Raw genomic sequence first — 16,405 nt, 5'->3', positions numbered from 1 at the left:
GCCTGCGCTCTAGAGCCCAGGAGCCACAACTACTGAGCCCGTGTGCCACAACTACTGAAGCCTGCGCACCTAGAGCCCGTGCTCCATAACAAGAGAAACCACCACAATGAGAAGCCTGCACACCACAACGAAGAATAGCCCCTGCTCGCCGCAACAAGAGAAAGCCCGCGTGCAGCAACGAAGACCCAACGCAACCAAAAATAAATAGATAAATAAATAAATAAATCTTTAAAAAACAAAAACAAATGTGACTACTCTAACTAAAAAGCTTTTGCACAGCATGGGAACTACCAATCAAATGAAAAGGCTGCCTACTGAATCAGAGAAGATATTTGCAAATGATATACCTCATAATAGGTTAATATCCAAAATATACAAAGGACTCATAAAACTCAATTTCAAAAATCAAATAACCTAATTAAAAAATGGGCAGAGGACGTGAATAGACATTTTTCCAAAGAAGACACACCCTTGGCCAACAGATACATGGAAAGATTCTCAACAGCACTAATCATCAGAGAAATGCAAATCAAACCACAATGATATATCACCTTACACCTTTCAGAATGGCCATCATCAAAAAGTCTACAAATCACAAATGCTGGAGAGGGTGTGGAGAAAAGGGAACCCTCCTACACAGTTGGTGCGAATGTAAATTGGTGCAGCCACTATGGAGAATAGTATGGAGGTTTCTCAAAAAAACTAAAGATAGAACTACCATATCATCCAGAAAATCCACTTCTTGGTATCATTCTGAAGAAAAACTGAAACACTGATTCAAAATGATATATGCACACCTCTATTCATTACATTATTTACAACAGTCAAGATATGGAAGCATCCTAAGTGCCCAGCAGCAGATGAATGGATAAAGAAGATGTGATATATATACATACACACACACACACACACACACACACACACACATGCACACACACACACAACATAGAATACTACTCAGCCATAAAAATAAGGAAATCTTGCCATTTGTGAAAACATGGATGGACCTAGAAGGTATTATGCTAAGTGACATAAATCATATGGAGAAAAATAAATACCGTATGATTTCACTAATATGTGGACTCTGAAAAACAAAACAAAGGAACAAACATAACAAAGAACAGACTCATAGATACAGAGAACAAATAGGTGGTCACCAGAGGGGAACAGGGTTGGGGGGTGAGTGAAATAGGTGAGGGGGTTAAGAGGGACAAACTTCCAGTTACAAAATAAATGAGTCCCAGGGATAAAGATGAAATGTACAGTATGGGGAAAATTGTTAATTATATTGTAGTAACTTTGTATAGGGAACGATGGTAACTAGACTTATTGCAGGGATCCTTTTGTAATGCACAGAAATATCGAGTCACTGTAGTGTGCACCTGGAAATAACAGAGTGATGTAGGTCAACTATACCTAAATTGAAAAAAAAAAAAAAAGGGAGACACTGGGAGGAAATGTGTCAAAATGCTAAAATAGTTATCTCTGGAGGGTGGGGATTATGGGAGATTGCAAATTTTTACGTTATGCTTTTATGTGTTTCTGGTAGTGTGCAGTGAACATGTATTGCTCGTAATATGAAAACAAAGCAATAAATGTCATCAAAAATGAAATGAAAAAAACATATCTCTTAAATCCCTTCCAGATTAAGGCTCTTGAAAAATACCTTCAGGACTCCCCGACAGTACAAGGTCAGCAGCTGTGTCTTGCGCAATACTATCAACCAGCCAGCAGAACAAAGGCGAGCAGCTAGTCAGATATCTGTGCAATCCGGTAGCCACTGGTCACATATGGGTAACTAAATTTTCATTAACATCAATTAAAATTTAGTAAAAGAAAAAAACTCAGTTCCTTAGCTAAGTTAACTACATTTCAAGTGCTCAATGGCCACATATAATCAGCAGCTACCATACTGGACAGAGCAGATTATATGTAGAACACGCCTATCATTGCAGAAAATTCTACTGGGCAACACTGCTAAGCTTATTAAAAAGTTCTAGTTTCCTAAAGGACCAAAACCCAAATAGCTAAGAACCAGACATTTTTCATAAGATAACATTTGGAAAAGGATGTTGAACATAATTCACTTTTTCAGTTGTACAAGCTACATGAGAAAAAAATAACACAGTCATTTTTAACACAGGAGGTAACCAGAGTCATGCCACAATACCATTTTGAAATCATTTTGCGCATTGACCTTTTGATTCATTCACTTCTCTATATAAATCTTCTGGAATGGAATTTAAAATAATCCAGTGGTTTTTTTCCCCCAAATTTAATATTATAGTGATACCATCTTGTGGATATGTATTGAACAAAGTACATCTGAAATTACCTTTCCTTATTATTTTATTTTACAATGATAAATTTTTACATTTAAGGTGTTTCATTTTATTTTTCACGTATTGTTCCTTATGTGTTCTTTGCAGAGAATTATCAAATATACAACTACCTACAATATATCTTCTTTGGTATTATTAAACATAGTTTAACCCAAAACAGGAATAACTTCAAATTGATGAATAAATTTTAGCAAAAAAGATATCTATTTAAAATTTTGTGTGTTTTCTTAAAATAAGACAAAATGCTGTTAAGACAATATCCTCCATGGGACCGTAGTTGAGGAAGAGATGCTAAGACATTTAAACACTGACACAGTAACACTACTTCAATAAAAATAATAATAGTCTTACTATTAGATGCAAAGAAAGTTTCAGCCCTGTGGCTTCCATCAATGGCTTCCATGGGTTTTGCTCAAGGGTCAAGCTGGTGGATTGTTGCTAAAATACCAGAGCTGCAATAGGTCAGAGGAGCAGGAGGTATCCAGGAAGGATATCACACGACTGAGGACACATGATTAAGTTCAGCTAAAAAACTAATTTTGTTTCCATTTTAACTAAAATCAGCTAAGCGAAAAAATCCCTTTATAAGCACATTGCGAAGAGAATGCCTACCCTTAAAAAAATAGCAACATGAGCAAAACGATGTGTCTACTGAAGAATACTGACAACCCTAAACCTCTCAGGTTTCCTTGAAAGAATAATCTGGCGTGCTAATCACCGCATACACTGCATTTTGACTGCTGAGTGAACATTAACCAGTGTTACTTAGTTATTACCTGCAGATAAATGAAGTTTATTGCATGCCCCTCTGGTACATTTCAGAAAGCATGTGATCTAATTTCACTGTGGGTTGGCAATGTTTACTATCTTTAAGGAAGAATCTACCTCATTCTAAATCAATGAAATTCTGTGGAAAGGAAAAAAATATCACTCCAGCACACTCTAGACCCAGTTTTTTAAAATGCAAACCTGTTGAGTTAACAAGGCTCAGACTACTTTTGAATAATATTTAAATTAACTTAATATACTTTAGACTAAAGTAGTTTTCACATGTTTAAGTATATGCTGATATATTGTTAAACTATATTCATTTATTTTTGTTCTAGTACTTTTGTTTCATTGAATAGTACTTCTCCCTTAAATCTCTCGTAGTAGTTTAAGCTTTTTCCTGTGAACCTCTCTCTCTGGAGACCTTTTGTTAGCATTTAGTATGTGCTGATCAATATTCCTTGCTCCACTTCACCTAAGATTCGGTTTTAGTTTCGTGTTAATTTCCTCAAATCCCCTGGCAAGCTCCTCCGGTGTCTTGGCTAAAATTAGCAGTGCTTGAACCTACTTATTCTGAGCCTTGATTTTTTTTTTTTTTTTTCTTTTCAATCAGGAGCACTTTTTGAAAATTTATCAGACACTCCACTGCAAAGCTGCTCGGGTTTCCTTGAGTTGCGGTCCTCGCCGCGCCCGGGGCCGGGGCTGAAATTCCCTGGGCTCTGCACAAGCGCGGCCGCCTCCCCCGCGCCGGCGCCCAGCCTGCACCCGCCTGATTCCCTCTGCGCCGGGCACCCGGCCAGCCTGGACTTCCTGCGGGACCCTTACCTGTGCACCTGCCGGAGGGGAGGGCGGGACTCCGGCACCCACGTTCCCGCGCTAGTCCGGGCGCCGTTCCTTACCGCCGAGACGGTGACCGACGCACCTGGCGGGGGGGAGGAGGGGGGAGGGCTTAGCAAAGGAGACCCGGGACCTGCCCGGAGCGGCAGGTTGGAAAACACCTTCTTCCAGCTGCTGGGCAGCGGACGGTCACGTGACTGCATGTGAAGTCACCAGGCCCTCTGTCAATCAACCAGCAAACTAGAGAGGCTTTTGTGCATCTTAAGAGATGATTGCTTAGGGAACTCTGAGCGTGTCACCCTCTCCAGATGTCGCAGAGCTTGGTATGATTTGTACCGTTTATGGATAAAAGGACAAGGAATTTCACACAGTCGTTAGAGATTATCTAAAGCTGAATTTTTTTTTTCGTGGAACGTCAAGAAATTCATCTGAACCACTAATGTCACTAATTATCTCTTGCGACATCACCAGATTTCACTTGTAATCACTAATCCTTTATAAACGCCCCCAGACCATTTATCTGTATATTTATTTGGTCTATTCTGAGGGCCGAGTGAGAACAGATCTTCTAGACGCTCAAGCCTGACTGCCCGTAACAGTCCCCAGGGGAGAGTTTCTGTCTTGTTTCGTTTTTTAAATACTAATACCTGCACCCCACACCAGACCAATTGAAATAGAATCTCTAGGGGCGTGGCTGGGACACGTTCTCTTTTAACACCTCCTCCAGGCGAGTCTAATATGCAGCCAGGATTGAGAATCCCATTCTAGACCAACAGTTGTGACATTTTACTGCTGGTAAGAATTACCTGGAGGATGGATCAAGAAGCAGACTCCTGACATCTTGATTTAGATTTTGAGACACGTTGCTCTAGGCCTCCACTGTCTGATATGTGGCCACTAGCAGCTTATAGCTATTTAAATTTAAATTGGGATTAAAAATTCAGTAGTTCACCTGTACTTTTCAAGTGCTCAGCAATCACTTGCAGATGATAGAACATCTCTATCCTGCAGAAAAGTCTAGTGGACAGCACCATCCTAGACTGTCAGCCCTGGGGGGTGCAGCTGTGACTTATGCAGAATCCACCCTCATGAAGATTCCAGAATAGCAAGGGACAAAGATATGAACACATAGGTTCAGAAAGAGGAAGTGCTGGGTTCTGTCCTGTCCAAGAGTTCAAGGAAGGCCTCTCTGAGGAAGTGAGATTGCACACTGAGACATTTCAGCTGTTGGTAATAGTTATGGAGTTACCACGAGAAAACATAAGGACAATCCAAAGGCAAAGGAAATCCCGGAAGGAAGTCCTGCTTTAAATATTATTCATATTCATAAGCTATAGTGTATTTAAGCAGGTGGGAAGGTAAAGTGTCATATCATTTACAGAATTAAAGAAGCTAAGGCTTTTCACTTAAGGGAGAGGCTTAATTTAGCAGTTCAGAAAAATTGTAAAGACATAACTTCCTCTTTCACATATCCATACCCACAGACCCACAGATACACACATATACCAACTCTCTCTTCCAAAAACATGAAGCCTAAATACAACCTAGCGCTGCTTCATTTTGTGATTGCAAGAGACCTTAGTGAATGATCACGTGGTTAGTTCTTGCTCCAGATTCATACTGAGAAACTGAGACTCCCACTGTTGTGAATCCCCTAAAATCTAAATGGGAGCTGGGGTCTGAGTCAGGCTTGAGGACATTTATTATGGAATATCCCAGGGCAGGGCTTTTTATAATCAGGCCACAGAGCCAACTGAAATGTGGACGATCCTCTCTTACACGGAAGTTTTCCTTTCACACTGTTGCAGGTGCATTAATGACTGAACATACGCGTCTGTGTTGGAGGAGTCTTGGCAGGGTCTAGAAGATGTGGGTTAGCTTCACCTACTGGCCCTTTGTCTTTGGGAAAGTTACTTAATCTCCTTCAGCCTCAGTTTTCTTGTCGGTTAAATGCCAATAATAAGATCTGTGTACCTTGTGAAATAAAAATTTGTATTTAATGGCAAGACAAGAAAAATTTAAACAGAAAAAAGCCTTCTCTGACCTTTGGCCCCCTCTCCCCCGGCACTATGCATTGTGTATCTGCCTTATGCATCGACCAGACCTCCCCCATTTGTAGGAATACCTGCTCAACCACAACGAGCAACATTCTCCCAGCATTAACAAGACAACTCCTTAAAAGACAACATTCCTTCCTGATCTTGTAGGGGATCACATGACCCGCCACGATGCCAATTAGATCTGGATCATGTAAACTGCCAGTAACATGTCATTTGATGTACAGCCCTCTGTCTCAAGAAACTTATATAACTGTGCCTTGACTTCTAATGGGCACAATAGTTCTTAGAGCTTTCTGAGATGCTCTTTCTGAGTTATAATCCTCAAAATTGGCTTGAATAAAATTTTCCATTTCTTTCTTGGATCGACTAATTTTTCATTGGCACCCTTTCGTGTCGTCAAAAGATATAATGGATATAAAATATTATTATTAGGACTTCAGGTTTCCACTCTGACGTATGAAGATCTTAGAAACTGTCACTGCTGCCATCACAACAAGAAAAAAGCTGAACCAACTGAAAATCAACAATTCTACTTACATCTACCAGAGAATTCAGGACAAATCACCTCCCTGAAAACTGAAGAAGTAGGTGAAATGCAGACAATCCCAGCTGACTAGGAACAAGAGCCAGTAATGGGTGGGGACACTTAAGCAGTAATCTGTGAATAGCTGGAGACGGAGTGTGGACTTAATTGAGAATGGAAAACTCTGGGGGAGCAGGACCCAGCCTCAGGGGAGCACCCACACTTTCAGGAGTTTTACCTTCAGGAGCCCCACAGGCTCTCCTGTGAAGATCAGAGAAAAATTCTCTCTTGCCTCTGGCAAGGGGAGGGAAAAAGCACTCATTCTGAAATATACCCAAAGCTTCCTTTTCCTGAAACAAAGGCTAGCCCGCAAGGGAAACTTCAATATCAGAGCTCCATCTGACCTCCAGGGAGAACAACTAGATAACTTGTGCCTCTTCTAGCCTGTCTCACATGAGGGAAAAAAGAACTGCTGGTTCCCACTTGGACATTTGAAGGTGCTGGAAGTTGTCATGCCTGTCATCCCAACAAGAAAAAGCCTGAACAACTATTCTGAAGGTCATAGCCTGGGGATTCCGGCCAGATAAAAAGGGAGATTTAATCATAAGATTATAGAATGCCTCTCCTTCCCAATACCTTACGATCGTATTAAAAGTTCTCCAGTACAGTAACAGTGGATTACAACTGAGAGAGCTGCAGGACACAGACACCATTCAGAAAGGAGTTTCTAAGTAAACCCAAAGACACGAGAGCAGACAGAACAAGGGATGTTAAAGGAAAGTGAAACCTCTGACACAGCAAACAGTAAACACAGCCCGACTCCTGGCCATGTTAACATAAAACCTCACACTAAAGACCTGCTTACCTCAGTTCCTATTATCTGATACATCATGTATGGCTTGTAAAGAATTAGAATGCCTGCTAAAAGGCAAGAAAAAACACAGTCTGAAGAGATAAAGCAAGCATCAGAACCAGACTCTGATATGGTAGAGGTTTTGGAATGATCAGACTGGGAATTTAAAGTACTTAAAATAATTAACATGATAAGAGCTCTACTCCAGAAAGTTTACAACTTGCAAGAACAGATGTGTAATATAAGCAGAGAGATGAAAACTCTAAGAATCAGAAGAAGCTGCTAGAAAACAGAAACAATGCAAAATGGAGAATGCTTTTCACAGCTGAGAAGTAACCCATGAGCTTGAAGATATGTCAATAGAAACTTCTCAAATTTAAGTGTAAAGAGAAAAAAGATTTTTTTTTGGAAAAAGGAACAATATCCGAGAACTATGAAAAAATTACAAAAAAGTGTAAAATATAAATAATGGGAATACCAGACAGTAAAGAGAGGAAGGAGAAGAATTATTTGAAGTAATAGGCTGAGAATTTTCCAGAATTGATGGCAGATACCAAACCAGAGACTCAAGAAGCTCAGAAAACATCAGACAGGATAAATACAAAAATATCTACATGTAGGCGTATCATATTCAAGTTGCAGAATATCAGACAAAAAAAAAATATTGAAAGAAGCTGGAAGAAAAAATATACCTTACCTATGGTAAAGCAAGAATAGAATTACATCAGACTTCTCTCTTCAGAAACCATGCAAACAAGAAGAGTGGAATGAAGTATTTATAGTGCTGAAAGAAAAATCCACCAATGTAGAATTCTGTATCCAGTGTAATTATCCTTTGAAAGTGGAGAGGAATTAGACTTTCTCGGACAACAAAACCTGAGGAAATTTTTCATGAGTAGACCTGTCTTGGAAGAAATGTTAAAAGAAGTTCTTCATAGAGAAGAAAAATGATATAGTCAGGAACTTGGATCTACATGAAGAAAGGAAGAACATGAGAAAAGGAATAAATGAAAGTAAAAATAAGACCTTATTTTTTATTCTTAATTCATCTAATAGATAACTTCAAAATAAAAATAGCAACCATAAGTTGGGTGAGTATAGCTTATGGGTAAGTGAAATGAATGACAGCAATGTTATAAGGGACGGGAGGGAGGAACTGGGAATAGTTTATGATAAAGAACCTGCATTACCTGTGAAGAGGTACAGTGTTATTTGAAAGTGGATTTAGGATAGTTATAAATGTTTACTGCATATTCTAGGGCAACCCTTAAAATCTTTTAAAAAGTATAATTAATATGCTAAGAGAGGAGAGAAAATAGAATCATATAAATCCCTGATTAAAACCAGAAAAAGGGAGGGAAGACAAAAAAAGAAAACAAAGCAGAAGGGCAACAAATAGAAAAAAGTATATGGTACATATTAATCCACCTCTATCAATAATCACTTTAGATGTGAATTATCTAAATACACCAATTAAAAGATAAAGACTGACAGAGTGAATAAAATATAGGACCCAATTACATGTTGTTTACAAGAAACCCACTTTAATGATAAAGACACAGATTAAAAATGGAGAGAGATACACAGTGCTAACACTAATTAGAAGAAAGCTGGAATGGCCATTTTAATTTCAGACAAAGCAGACTTCAGAACAAGGAAATTTTCAGGGATACATAATGATAAAGGGTCAACTCACCAAGAAGACACGACAATCCTGTGTCCGAACCTCACAATCGAGCATCAAAGTACATGAGGCAAAACCAGATAAAACTGCAAGGAGAAAGAGACATAAATGCACTCTTACACTTTCAGTTTCAGCACCCCTCTATTGGTAATGGACAGATCCAGCAGGCATGAAATCAGTGAGGATATAGTTGAATTGAATAGCGCCATTATCATCTGGATCTAAAAGACAGTTGTGTATCTCATCCAATCACAAGAGACAACACATAAAACACTAACCTCACATAGAAGCTCAGTAAGCTCAAATAAAACGTTAACCAGAATTGGCTACATTCTAGGCTGTACAACACATCTTAACACATTTAAAAGAATATGTGTCACACAAAGTATGAGCTCAGACCACAATGAAATTAAACTAGAAATAAGTAACAGAAAGATTTCTGTTATTTCTGTTTCCATAGCTGGAAAATCCCCAAATATTGGAAATTACACAACACTCCTCTAAATAACTAAGGGATCAAAGAAGAGTTTTCAAAATAAAATTTATATCGAGCTAAAATGAAAATGAAAATACTGCTTATCAAGCTTATAGGATGCAGTGAAAACAGTGCATAGAAGGAAATTTATAGTATTTAATACATATACTAGAAAAGAAAGATCTAAAATCGGTAATCTATTTTCCCATTATAGGAGACTAGAAACAGAAGAGCAAATTAAATGCAAAGTAAGCAGAAGAAAGAAAAAGTTAGAGTAGAAATCAATGAAATTGAAAACAGCAAAACAATAGAGAAAATAAAGGAAACAGCTGTTTATTTGAAAAGATCAATAAAATGTCTAAATCTCTAGCTAGGCTAACTGAAGAAAAAAAGATACAAATTACTATTATTAGAAATGAAAGCGAGGCCATCGCTACTTATCCCACGGATGTTGAAAGGGTAATAAAGGAATATTATAAACAGCTCTATGCTTACACACTTGATAAACTAGATGAAATGGACCAATCCCTAAAAAGACACAATGTGATAAAACTCATCTAAAGAGGAGCACACAGTCTGCATAGGCTTATATTAAATAAATTGAATCAATAATTAATAAGCTTTCAAAACAGAAAGCACCAGGCCTTGATAAGTTCACAGGTGAATTCTACCAACATTTAGGGAAGAAATGTATACCAATTAATCTATACTCCTGCAGAAAAAAGAAACAAAAAAACAATTCTTAACTCATTCTATGAGGCCAGCACTATCCTAATAATAAAACCAGATAAAGACATTACAAGAAAACTACAGACCAATATCTCTCACAAATATACAAGCAAAAAATCCACAACAAAATATTAGCAAATAGAGGCCAACAATATATTAAAAGAATTACACCCAATGACCAACTGAGATTTATCCCAGGTATGCAAGCCTGGTTCAACATTCAAAAGTCAATTAATATAATCCACCATATCAACAAGCTAAAAAAGAAAAATCACATGATCATATCAATAGATATAGAAAACGCATTTGACAAAACCCAATACCCACTTAGAATAAAAATGCTCAGTAAACTAGAAATTGAGGAAGGGGAACTTCCTCAGTTTGATAACGAACATCTATTAAAAACCCACAGTTAACATCATACTTAATGGTGAGAGACTAAAGGCTTTCCCACCGAGATCAGGAATAAGATAAAGATAGCCCCTCTCACAGCTGCTTTTCAGTACTGTACTAGAAGTCCTAGCTAAAACAATTAGACAAGAAAAAGAAGTAAAAGTTACAGAGATTGGGAAGGAAATAATAAAACTGTTTTTGTTCACAAATGATTTGACTGTATATATAGAAAATCCCAAAGAATTGCCAGAAAGAATTCCTGGAACTAGTAAGCAATTATAGCAAGGTTGCAAGATACAAGGTTAATAGATACGTCAATTGTTTTTTATATGCCAGCAAAGGACAATAAAACTTGAAGTTAAAAGCAAAATACTGTTTACATTAGCACTAAAAAAGTAAAATATTTAGTATAAACCTAACAAAATTTGTATAAGATCTATGTGAGGAAAACTACAAAATTATTTTGAGCAAAATCAAAGAACTAAATAAATGGAGAAACATTCCAGGTTCATGGATAGAAGAAAGTATGGTTAAGATGTCACTTCTCCTCAACTTGATCTGTAGATTGAATGCAATCCCAATCAAAATCCTAGAAACTTATTTTGTGAATATTGATGAACTGATTCTAAAGTTTATACAAAAAGGCAAAAGACCCAGAATTACCAACACAATACTGAAGAACAACAAAGAGAAACACTACCCAACTTGAAGGCTTACTGGAAAGTACAATAATCAAGACAATGTGGTAATGGTGAAAGAATACACACATAGATTCATGGAACAGAATGGAGAGCCCTAAATAGACCCACATGTATATAGTCAACTGCTTTTTGATAAAGAAACGAAGGCAATTTAATGGAGAAAGGACAGTATTTTAACAAATAGTGCTGGAATAACTAGACATCCATGTGCAAAACAAACTAAGCTAGATGCAGACCTTACACCTTTCACAAAATTTTGACACATATCATACACTTAAATGTAAAATATGAAACTTTAAAACTTGTAAAAGCATAGGAGAAAATCTAAGTGACTTTGGATCTGGTGATGAGCTTTAATATACAACACTAAAAGCACAATGAATGAAAGAAACAATTGATTAATTGAACTTACTAAAATTAAAAACTTCTCTGAGAAAGACAGTAAGAGAATGAAAAGACAACCCTGATATGGGAGAAAACATTTGTAAAATACATATCAGATAAAGGACTCGTATCCAAAAACATACAAAGATCTCTTAAAATTCAACAGTAAGAAAACCAACTACACAGCTTAAAAAGTGGACTCAAGATCTGAACAGGTAGCTTATAAAAGTTTTTAAAATGGCAAATAATCATATGAAAGGAGTCTCAACATCACGTAACTAGGCAATTACAAGTTAAAACATTTGCAAATTAAATCACACTTCACAACCTACTAGAATGGCTCCAGTTCAAAAATCTGACAATTCCAAATTATGGAAACACCTTGGAACAAGAGGAACTCTCTTTCATTGCAGGTGGGATTGCAAAATTGTGTGGTTACTTTGGAAGACAGTTAGGTGGTTTCTTACAAAGATAAACATAGTCTTACCATATAATCCAGCAATCATCCTTCCAGGTATTTACAAAAAATGAATGGAAACTTATGTCTACACAAATGTTTCTAGCAGCTTTATTCATAATTGCTAAAACCTGTAAGCAACCAAGACGTCCCTCAATAGGTGAGTGGAAAAACAAACTGTAGTACATCCATACAGTGGAATATTATTTACCAATAAAAGAAAGACTCAAACCACAAAAAGACATGAAGGAACTTTAAATGCATCTTTCTAAGTCAAAGAAGCCAATCTGAAAAGTCTCCATACTGTATGATTACAAGTACATGACATTCTGGACAAAACAAAACTATGGAGACAGTAAAAAGATCGGTAGTTGTGAGAAGTTCAAGCGGAGCAGGGGAGAAATGAAGGTGTGAAGCACAGGGGATTAAGGACAGTGAAACTATCTGTATGATAACGTAATGGTGAGTACTTGACATTATACATTTGTCAGAACCCATAGAACTAGCCTAAAGAGTGAACTCTAAACTACGGACTTTAGCTCAAAAAAATGTTTCAGTATTGGTTCATCCATTGTATCAAAGGTACCACACTAATGCAAGATATTATTAACGGGAACTGTGAGAGAGGAGAGACAGGGTATATGGGAACTCTGTCCTATCTGCTTAATTTTTCTGTAAATCTAGAGCTGTTCTAAAAAATAAAGTTGGAAGGGGGAGGGATAAATTAGGAGTTTGGGATTAACAGATACACACTACTATATATATAATAGATAAATGACAAGGACCTTCTGTATAGCACAGGGAAATATATTAAGTATCTCGTAATACCCTATAATGGAAAGGAATCTGAAAAAGAATATATACAGATATGTGTGTGTGTATATATATATATATATACACATATATATATATATATAAAACTGTATTACTTTTCTGTATATCTGAAACGTAAATCAACTATACTTCAATACAAAAGTAAATGTAAAAAAATCTACAAAAGTGTTAAGTTTGTGATTATTTTATGGCAATTACACTATTTCCTCAGCCAGGTAAATTTATCAATCACATAAATATGATAAGGTATATACCTATATATATATATTTAATTTGATTGTCTTTTTCAACCATTCACTAAATAAGAGAAGTACTTACAAAGTGAAACATATCCTGAGAAGTACTATTTTATTCTTTCCTTTAGAATCAAAACCAGTTATTTCCCATTTTGATTACTGAGCAGATGTTTATCATTTTAGGACTCTTTGGGGTAAGTATGGCTGTAAGGGCTTTCCAAAATCTAGGCTACTCTCCCTCCCTCCAGTAGTTGCTAAATGTTCGTATAGGATCCTACTGGCTGTGCTCTCCTGCTCCCAAATTTGAGGATTCTATACATAATGAGAAATTATGAATTGTGTGAAGGCAGAAAAAAACCTGTTTATTCACTAGATAGTGTAATCATTCACTGTAGTCTTTAAAAGAACTCTTCCTGGATTCTTTGGAAAAGAAAGAATCAATTTATCAAAAATAATTTTCAAGAAGAGTTTTATTATATCCCAAAAGCAAACGATATGTTCCAAGAATAACCTGACATTAGAAAAAATACGCTGTGATACTGAGAATTGAGGCAAAATGTTAAAAATAAATGTCCCTGTCCTGATCCAAAGTTTATTTTTCATGTAAACTATTTCACAATAAAGTTTACCTCAATGAAAAATAAACTATTACCTTTTGCTAACTTTTAAAAATAGGGTTCACAGAAAATTAGATCTTTATTCCTTAAAAAGTTTACAATTCTCTAATGTACTGAACCAGTGATAGTTTTAATCACCTATTCTGAGTTTAGGAGAACACTAACACTATTTACTTACTTACTTTCATTTATTTATATTAATTTCATGAAGTCTTTGAAGCAGTGTAGAATGAGGACATAATAATAGGAATAAAAGTTAAAAAACAGAGAACTTAGAAGAAAATCAAGATGAAACAAAAGGTGTGGATTCTAAGGACCCATATATTTGCTATATAAACTAGTGGTAAATTTTAGAGGCAGGTTTATAAAGTGGAGTCGGATCACAAAGGCCTGTGTCAGGCATTTTTAAGGTACTATTAATTTTGCATCCTTAACATTCATGCATTCATCCGAGAAATCTTTATGGAGGACGTACAGTAAACTGGACAGTGTTATAGGCACTGGGGACAGACAACAATCCCTGCACCAGCTCAGCTCTCAGCTATGAGGGCAGCCAGATCATAAACAGTACCTGTGGTCTATTAAACAGTAATATGTATTAAGGAAAAAATAAAGGAGGGAGAAAGACAAATGTGTGTGGATGTGGATGTGGGTGTATGTGGGCAGCTGTGTTTCTGGAAGGGTCATCAGGGAAGACCTCCTAGAGAGGGAGACATTGAGGGATGGCTGGGGGGAGAGGGGAGAGGGAACAGTGAGGACAGAGGCCCTGAGGCCCATCTCAGGGCTCTGAGGAAGGGAAGGAGGTCACCGTGGGTGGACCTGGGGTGGTGAGAATGGGGTGAACAGGATGGGAGGGGCCTCGTGAGGCCTGCAGGGGACTCTGGCTATTCCTCTGGGAAAGATGGGGAGCAGCTCAAGTCCTGTGATCACGGGAGATGTATTAGTTATCTATTGCTGCGTAACAAATTATCCCAAATGCAATGCCTTGGGGGACACCGGACATCTGTCCTCTCTCACAGTTTCTGTGGGTCAGGAATTTGGGAGCATCTTGGGTGGGGTTCTCACTCAGAGTCTCCCCCAAAACTGCATGGAGATGCTGGCCATGGCTCCAGGCATCTGAAGATGTGGACGGGCTGGAGGTGCCACCTGTGAGAAGGCTTACTTATGGGCCAGGCGCGTTGGCCCTCGCTGCTTGGGGGAGACCTCAGTTTCTCTTCACGGGCCTCATCGGGGACTGCTTGAGTGTCCTCATGACATGGTGTGGCTTCCCCACAGTAAGAACTCCAAGAAGGCAGAGGTGCCATTGTCTTTTATGACCTGGCATCTGAAGTCACACACTGGGGCTTCTGCAGAATTCTGCTGGTTATACAGTCCATCCCTGACTCAGTGTGAGAGGGGACTGCACCACGGCGCAGGTACCAGGCGTTGAGGATCATCCAGGGCTGTCTTGAAGGTGGACCACCAGGGAGAAGAAAGGAGAGAATTCCTGGAACAATGTCCTTGTGTGGGTGCAAGCAGATGGGATCCTAGTGCAGAGCAGAGGGAGGCATCCTTGTTGGATGCCAAGGGACAAGTATACAGGTGCAGTTGCAGGAGGTTGGGAAGATGCGCTGGAGGCTTGTGTACATTCCCTTCTGATTTTTTCCTAATTCTCTGTGAAGTAGAAAATAAGGTCATACGTTAAGAATGAGGACTGGGAAGGAGGCTGTGGAAATTCTTCAGTATTTTAAGTTTTTCAGTATCTTTCAAGCGATGCTGGGTGTTGTCACTAAGCGTTGCTGGGTCATACAACTAAGGAGAAAAAACACTTTATTGATCACTGTTGTATTATAAGAGGCACAGGCTGGGTTTTGGGAAAGCAAAAGAAAACCAAATCTGTGTGTATTTCATTTTAAAAGCACTGATTTTCTTGCTCTTTGATCCCAAGAACTTTCTATGTTTATAGCATGGAAACGTTTAAGCTATAAACGTTTTTCTGGTTTGCAATTAGATTATTTCGTTACTTCTGCATATGGAAGAGGATATAATACAGGTAATTAAGAGTAGACATTTAAAATATAAGAAATTTAAAAAATAAATAAAATAAAATATAAGAAATTGTCTTTTCCTAGCTCAATCAGCCTAAGACCACCAGAGACAAACCTGTGCACCAACTAAGTCAACTTTACTGACTCATTGCCATGTGGGGGACCGCACATCCAAGGAACCATGGGGAGTTTCACCAAAGAAAGGAAAAAAAAAAAAGAGTTACTATGGGATTTTGCAAGAGTGGCCTTTAGGTGCAATGTAAATGAAGTGGTGTTTTGATGGGCTCCAAGCAAAGTCAGGCTGTGTGTAAAGGGGTCACCATCAATTCTGGCCTGTGAAGTGAACCCGCAGTTATGTTTTCCTTGGAAACGAAGTTAGCGTAGATGTCAAATGCTGTGTCCAAGACCTGCTTGCTGAAGCTCTGCACGTGGGCTGCAAATAAAGGCTGCTTCAGAATATCACAATGAGTAAACTCCTCCAGACC

The 16,405-nt window shown here is 38.0% G+C and overlaps 1 protein-coding gene across 5 annotated transcripts in view; it reads right to left on the bottom strand.

Annotated features, from left to right (window-relative positions):
* Positions 1-8,154, bottom strand: part of TMEM144 (transmembrane protein 144) — a 49,283-nt gene extending 41,129 nt beyond the window's left edge. For 2 of the 5 annotated variants that reach the window (XM_036853238.1, XM_036853243.1), the window contains exons 1-3: positions 8,081-8,154; positions 3,936-4,032; positions 2,694-2,780 (exon numbers count right to left, since the gene is read on the bottom strand). The gene's annotated coding sequence lies outside the window, so the exon portion shown is untranslated. Of the gene's footprint in view, positions 1-2,693; positions 2,844-3,935; positions 4,036-8,080 lie in introns of those variants that run through there. The other 3 variants (XM_036853240.1, XM_036853241.1, XM_036853242.1) reach the window with 3 other exon arrangements.
* Positions 8,155-16,405: the final 8,251 nt, after the last annotated feature.

Source organism: Balaenoptera musculus, chromosome 5, assembly GCF_009873245.2.
Source record: "Balaenoptera musculus isolate JJ_BM4_2016_0621 chromosome 5, mBalMus1.pri.v3, whole genome shotgun sequence".
Classification (NCBI taxonomy): Eukaryota; Metazoa; Chordata; class Mammalia; order Artiodactyla; family Balaenopteridae; genus Balaenoptera; species Balaenoptera musculus.
The sequence above is the reverse complement of the archived record's forward strand: the minus strand, read 5'-3'. Positions and strand labels throughout refer to the sequence as shown.